Source organism: Vicugna pacos, chromosome 2 (genome assembly GCF_048564905.1).
Source record: "Vicugna pacos chromosome 2, VicPac4, whole genome shotgun sequence".
In the NCBI taxonomy this organism is placed as follows: Eukaryota; Metazoa; Chordata; class Mammalia; order Artiodactyla; family Camelidae; genus Vicugna; species Vicugna pacos.
The window spans coordinates 53,172,967-53,179,516 of NC_132988.1; the positions used below are offsets into that span (position 1 = coordinate 53,172,967).

The 6,550-nt window shown below is 36.3% G+C and overlaps 1 long non-coding RNA gene across 2 annotated transcripts; it reads right to left on the reverse strand.

Annotated features, from left to right (window-relative positions):
• Positions 1-358: 358 nt before the first annotated feature.
• Positions 359-4,804, reverse strand: LOC140686399 (uncharacterized). 2 transcript variants are annotated; one of them, XR_012060189.1, is made up of 3 exons: positions 4,639-4,804; positions 1,345-1,718; positions 359-684 (listed from the first exon to the last, which is right to left on the reverse strand). It is a non-coding gene; the product is annotated as an uncharacterized lncRNA (long non-coding RNA). The 2 variants fall into 2 exon arrangements; XR_012060188.1 differs by having other exon boundaries at positions 359-1,718.
• Positions 4,805-6,550: the final 1,746 nt, after the last annotated feature.

A 6,550-nucleotide genomic window follows, 5' to 3' on the forward strand; every position in this document is an offset into this window, starting at 1 on the left:
TGCAGCCAACATATAATTGAACAGCATACACGCAGGGCAGGTCAGGGAGGAAAAGAGGTAAAAAATGTGTGACTTTAAAAAAGTGACCCCAATTCATAAATATGATTATACCCTTATTGGAGGAATAAATATAGGTTTATTAACTCAGAGCTAAAATTAAACATTTTCAAAATCTGAATAGCTACCGAATAATACTTTCATCTATTGTATCCTGATAATATATAGAAAACTGACAAACAACTTCAGGGAAAGACCAGAGGAAGTGCTTTCCTCAGGAACCTGAGGTATAAAGGTTTGCAGCTTGCCCTTATAAGGCATACCCTGAGTGACAGAGAAGAAATCTGTATCTATATAAGGCTGAGTCCAAAACCAATACTTATTCCATATGAATCAACTTTTACAGTGAATATAAAATGATCTCACCATGTTTTATAATACTTCAGTTCAAAATTGTAAATGTGTTGATGGCTTCAGTTGATCACTCCCTCTTCCCAGAGGCCCTTTGTTTCTTCACTTGGTTTCTAGGACACAACTTCTCTGGGTTTTCTTCTTGCCTCAGGACTAACTCTTTTTGTCTTCCAAACTTCTTGTTCTTGAAAGGCCATATGCCTTAGTTCTTTCACCTGTCCATCTTAAATAATTCTGTGGAGAGCTCATGAAATCTTGTGGCTTTAAATACGATCTCTGTGCCAATGGTACCAAATTTATATCTATGTTTTAGAACTTTACCTTGAACTGCAGACATGTATTCAACTGCCCACTTAATATCTCCCTCTGGATGCCTAATAGATATTCCATATTCAACATGCCCCAAATTGAACTTGTAGTTCTGCCTCCCCTCCACAACCCTGCTTCATTTCAGCCTCACATTAATGGCAACTCTGTCGTACAGTTATTTAGACTGAAATCCTTAGAATCCTTTTTTCCTTTCTCTATGCTTCACATCTAATTTATTAGAAAGTTGCTTTGGCTCTTCCTTCAAATAGTTCCAGAAGTAGACCACCTCTAACCATCTCTACTGCTCCTACAATTAGTTCCACAGCACCACCATCTCCCGCCTGGATTACTACTGTAGACTCCTAACGTTCTGCCAGCTTCCACTCTTGCTTCCTACAGTCTATTCCCAGCACAGCAGCAAGAGTGATTCTGTTTTACCATGAGTCAGGGAAAAGTTCTACTCAAACTCTCCACATTTTCTCAATATTTGTTAGAGTTAAAGCTATAATCCTTACAGAGTTCTTCCAGGATCTACCAGATTTGACCCTCTGTTACCCTGCTGACAGTATTACCTGTTGAAATCTCCCTTCCTCACTCTTCTCTAGTCACTCTTGCCAGAATTCTTACCTATTCCTCACATACTCTAGGTTGCACCCGACTCAGAGTCTTTGTAGTGCTGTTGTCTCTGCAGGATGCTATTTCTCCAGATAGCTTCATGACTCGCTCCTTAATTTCTTTCCGCTCTTTCCTTGTATTTCAGTTAAGGAGACTTTGACTACTCCTTCCCTCCCAATCTTCTTTACCCTGCACTATTTTATCCTCTCCATGCCATTTATCACTTCCTAAAGTATTATGTAACTTAATTATTATGCTTATTTTTTCCTTTTGTCTCTATTCACTAAAATATAAGCCCCACAAAACAGGTTTTCTTGTGGTATGTCATTAGAGAAATTCCCATAGCATGGAATGATATCTGACGCAGTTGGCAGTCAATTAATATTCTGAGAAAGAAAAAAAGATAAATGAATGAATAAATGAAAATAGAAAGAAAAGGGAAGAGGAAAAAAAGACTAAGAAGAAAAAGTCTTTATTATTATCATTATTATTTTGGAATCTACATACTATATCTCTTACTTAAGGTGATAGCTCATTCTCTGGATAAACTATGGAAAAAACTTCAGAATAATCATTTACAATAATTATAATGAGGAAGCATGAGGATGTAATGTATCCTGGATGGGTTTCTAGCCAACCCCCACCCCCAACCCTATACATCTGGAATCGATTTGATCAAATGCTTCTTGTAACTTTTCTATATTCAACAATTTTCCTTCAAAGTAATATTTTTCCTATCTAGCTTATTTACTGTTTCTTCATTCTAAGCCACCATTCTGCTTTGGAATTCCATCATTTATTTTTGTCATCATCTGTTATTTTCCCACTAAATTAGTGATACCACAGCCTAATACACTCCCACTGCCCAAAAAAGTTTTTGGCATATAATACACACTAAACAAATATTTGTTGTGTTAATAAATAAGAACTATATGGATAACAGTCAACTCAGACTATTCAGTGAAAAACTTATATTATTCCAATCAAATTCTTCTAAGATTTGTTGTAAAGTTGATAGAATGCTCTGGCACCAAAGGTGTAAACACTGATTTACTCTCTGATTTTTCTCAGTATAATTTATGACAGTGCATATCAGAACACTAAAATGTGTTATGCATGATGGTTGTTACTATTTCCTTATTGTGTCTATGACTGATTTCTTAAAATAAGAAAATGTTAACAAAGACTACATGTATATATATTTTCTTTTACTTTCTCTTTTAAAATGTCATCTAGCTATTTTGTCTTCATTAATTTTTATGGATATTGTTTGTTTTGTTAATTTTTGTGTTAAAATGAAATTGAAAGCTGTGAATTTTGGGGTCTGGTCAATAGTTTAGAATCCAATCATTAGTAAAAGCTGCAGGATCTGATAGCATTCTGATCCCAGATTTGAGGAGATGTTCCATCTGAAATTCCTTTGCTGCATTAAGATTTAAAAGCAACCCCTTCAAATCAAAATGTCAATGCTCTATTTTGAGAACTTGAGACTAACCACATCCATTTTTAGGCCACATTCTTAGACAGTATTCAGCTCTCTCTCTTCCTACTGCTCTTAGATGATACCTGTATATTATCTGTGCACATTCCTGCCTCTTCTTAAATGTGTAACCAAGTAGGACCCTATAGGGCCTTCCCAGGACAGACTTTTCCACCATGTCCCCTGCCTGCCTCTTGTCTGTACAAAAGTTTTAACCTTCTAGGCCTTCCCTGAGTTCCAAAGAACAAATTTAACCAGAGAAGTGAGAAAATGTAGACATAAAGGAAAACAGTCACACAAGATGAAAACAGCTTAGCCATTAAACAAAGTCAAGGACCTTTAGTTCCTCCTCAAGGGCTATGGATAATGTTCTGAGCCATGTCCTTTGAACTGTTCTGCAGATACTGAAACCCCCACCAGGTAGAAGAAGTTAACTGTATGCTGCCCACAAGCATGTAGACTCCAGACCAGTTGGAACCAGAAGGTTAATGATGTTGACTCCTGTTACCTCGTCACCAACCAATCAGAAGAATGTCCATGAGCTGATCACTGACCCCAGAAGCCACCTCGCTCACCCTGTCTTTAAAAACCTTTCCCTGAAAGCTGTCAGGGAGTTTGGGCCTTTTGAGCACTAGCCACCTGGACTCCCTGCTTGGTGCCCTGGAATAAATGCTGTACTGTTCTTCACCACAACCCGGTGTCAGTAGATTGGCTTTACTGAGTGCAGGCAAGCAGATCACAGTTTGGTTTAGCAAAAGAGGTACAGAAAATATTTCTTCTCCTACCCAACAACTAGCATAGTATTTTGTATGAAATAGATGCCAAATTTATTTAATCAATTTGATTAAATATATTACAGACAATCTGTGAAAAGAATAGAATTAACATTGTACTACTTCTACTAAAATTTATAAAGCTTCAGCATGCTGCCAAGTGGCCATGTCTATTCTTCATTGATTTCCTGTCAATCATTAAATACATATTTTATTGTTCCATTTTACTTCATTGTTCAGAATTACCCATTTCAGCCATAATTTACTACTTGTTCTATGCTATTTATGTCTGCTTGCTGGTTCTAAATGACCACACTATCACTTTACAGATATAATTCACACTGGATAGAAAGCTTAATACAGCTTCTGAACATTTGATCACTTCATAATGTCATGTTTTTGGAATAATGGTATATTGTATCCTATTTCACTAAGTTAAAATGAGGGTCTAATAAGAATTATGGTGTCTTGAAAGTATAATTTTAGTATTTAAAATAACTAAGAGAATATATATCTAGAAGTCACATTTTCCCCCTTAATTGATCACTGCAGGAACATTCTGATGGTGCTGTTGTTGAATGGATGTCACTGTCAAAGAGCATGATATATCACATGACTTATGGGGAGATACAAGTTGAAACTGGCTTTTCCAGAACCTTCCTCTCTTATCTTTCTTCCTTTGCAAAGAGATGTACAAGTACCTAACTGTAGTTTACAATTTCACAAGAACATTATTCATTTGTGATTAGATCATTTGACAGACAGCACTGTATTGAATAACATTTTTTTTTCTATTTTGGCTGTTGAGACTTTAGATAAGCTACTCCACGGTATTGCTACCCTGACATCCATTTTGTTTGGCCAAATGACCTGCAAGGATCTTAAACTGACACTAGCCCATCATGCCAACGTATGCCCTAAATAACAGCTCGAAGAGTCACAAGCAAATGTTAAGTTCCTGATATGACTCCTCTAATCACCCTTGTGATTACGAGTCTTCCCACCTCCCAGGGCCTTCCCCTTGTGCTTAGGTAAGACCTCCATGTGACTTACCAAGGCTGTACTCTTTTGGTTTGAATTCACCGATCTGGTCTTAGTCTTAGAATCCCAAAGCACTCTGTCCATGGATCCTAATAGAGGCATTTTCCCCAGATCCTGTGGCTGTGTCTGCACTCTGCCTTGACCTCCCCATGTAGCCTCTTGAGGCATGCCATGCTTCCCCCAGGACCTGTGAGTAATAAATCTCTATTTCAGTTTCTCCTTTGGTCTGTTGTTAAACTGTGATTCACTATCTGACAACCTATGCTCCATGAACAAATGTTAATTTAACAAAATCAGAACATGGGCAAATTCATTTGCTAAAGTACAATATAAATATCAAATTGAGCAAAATTTAGCCAGATATTTTCTTCTTATGGACAGAAGCTCAATAGACATTAAGCCCCTAAAAGGAGAACTGTAATTCTAGTGAGAGGAAATATATTGGATTAAGTGATTATGAAAAACAATATGAGAACACTTAAGCAAGTACAGAATGGTATGGGAAGAATTTAACATGGACTGATAAAAAGAAAGATGAGTGTCAGGCTTAACAAACCAATTAACTTTCATCATGCAAGAGAGTCAATGAGTTCTTGACAGGGGTAAAGCAATAGACATAATTTGTTTACAGATTAAAAAGCCTCTTTGACATGCTACCACATCATAGACAAGAACACAAAATTAGCAAGTTATTTATGGAGAAATTATACATTGAATGAAAAAAAAAGCACAATGGCGAAGAACACTGACAGCATTCCAGATTACATGGAAGGAAGAACTAAGCGGAAGGAAGGGGCTGTAGCTGTGCCCACACACCATCTCTGTTCAGGAGACATCTGCTAAAGAGAACAGAATTAAAAGTTGGGAGGAAATTAGCATTACCAGTAAGAGTATTTGATTCAAGCAAACTAGGATCAAATTGGGTCTGTTATTAGAAATTTATTTCCTTGATTTTTCACTGGCTTCGAATTCCTTAGAAATGAGTTTTTAAAAAATTCAGCTATAGCTGTATCTTTCACACCAAAATGGATTTCACACACTAGTGGATGATTAGAAAATTCTGTTCAAAGTACATATACAAACAACAGAAGGGTAGATCTTTACTACCGTCCTTTAATCATATATTTAAACATATTTTCTCTTCTTCTTCACTTCATGTTTTCCCACACCTATAAGCCCAGCCCAGCGTAGCATTATGTCTTACACACTTTGCATACTACAATGAAGTCATGTTTTTCATATTTTCACATCAGTATTCAGTTAGACTCCAATATTTTTATACCTAAAATATTTTAACAATTTTCCAAGGTAAGCCAAATTCTTGTCTAACTCCAAAATTGGTTCCTTTCCATATAAGTCCAAACTAGGTTATTGACATAATCCCCCAGAAGGTTTAATTTTTGACACCTCTTTTTCCTTCTCCTGTCCAGGGGATTCCTTAATATGTCTATATTTTCTTTTTTCATTATTCTCATAGGTTTTGATTTTATTCAAGCTTCTAACACTGCTAACGTATATTATTCTAACAGCTTCCAATTATATGTTTATTCTTCAAGACATGCACACTGCTAATGGTTTTATAAACAATATTTTTCATAATTTTTATAATGCCATGTCAAGAAAGGTGTTACTACTATGTCAGTTTTACAAATGATGAGAAGGAGACTTAGAAGGGCTAACACATTTGTTGTAGGCCACACAACTGGTAAGAGAAGGATCCGGGATTCAACTGATACTGTAATGACACATTTCTATGCTATTTCCTGTAATTGTTTCCTACATGTTGTCCTTGCTTTACTTAGTAGATCCTTTATATCAATACGAAAACAGGTTCTTATTTTTATTATTTGACTTCAAATTTAAATCTCTCCAATGCAGCCCAGTCTCCTCATCCACACTTCCTTCTGGATGAAGTCTAAACTCC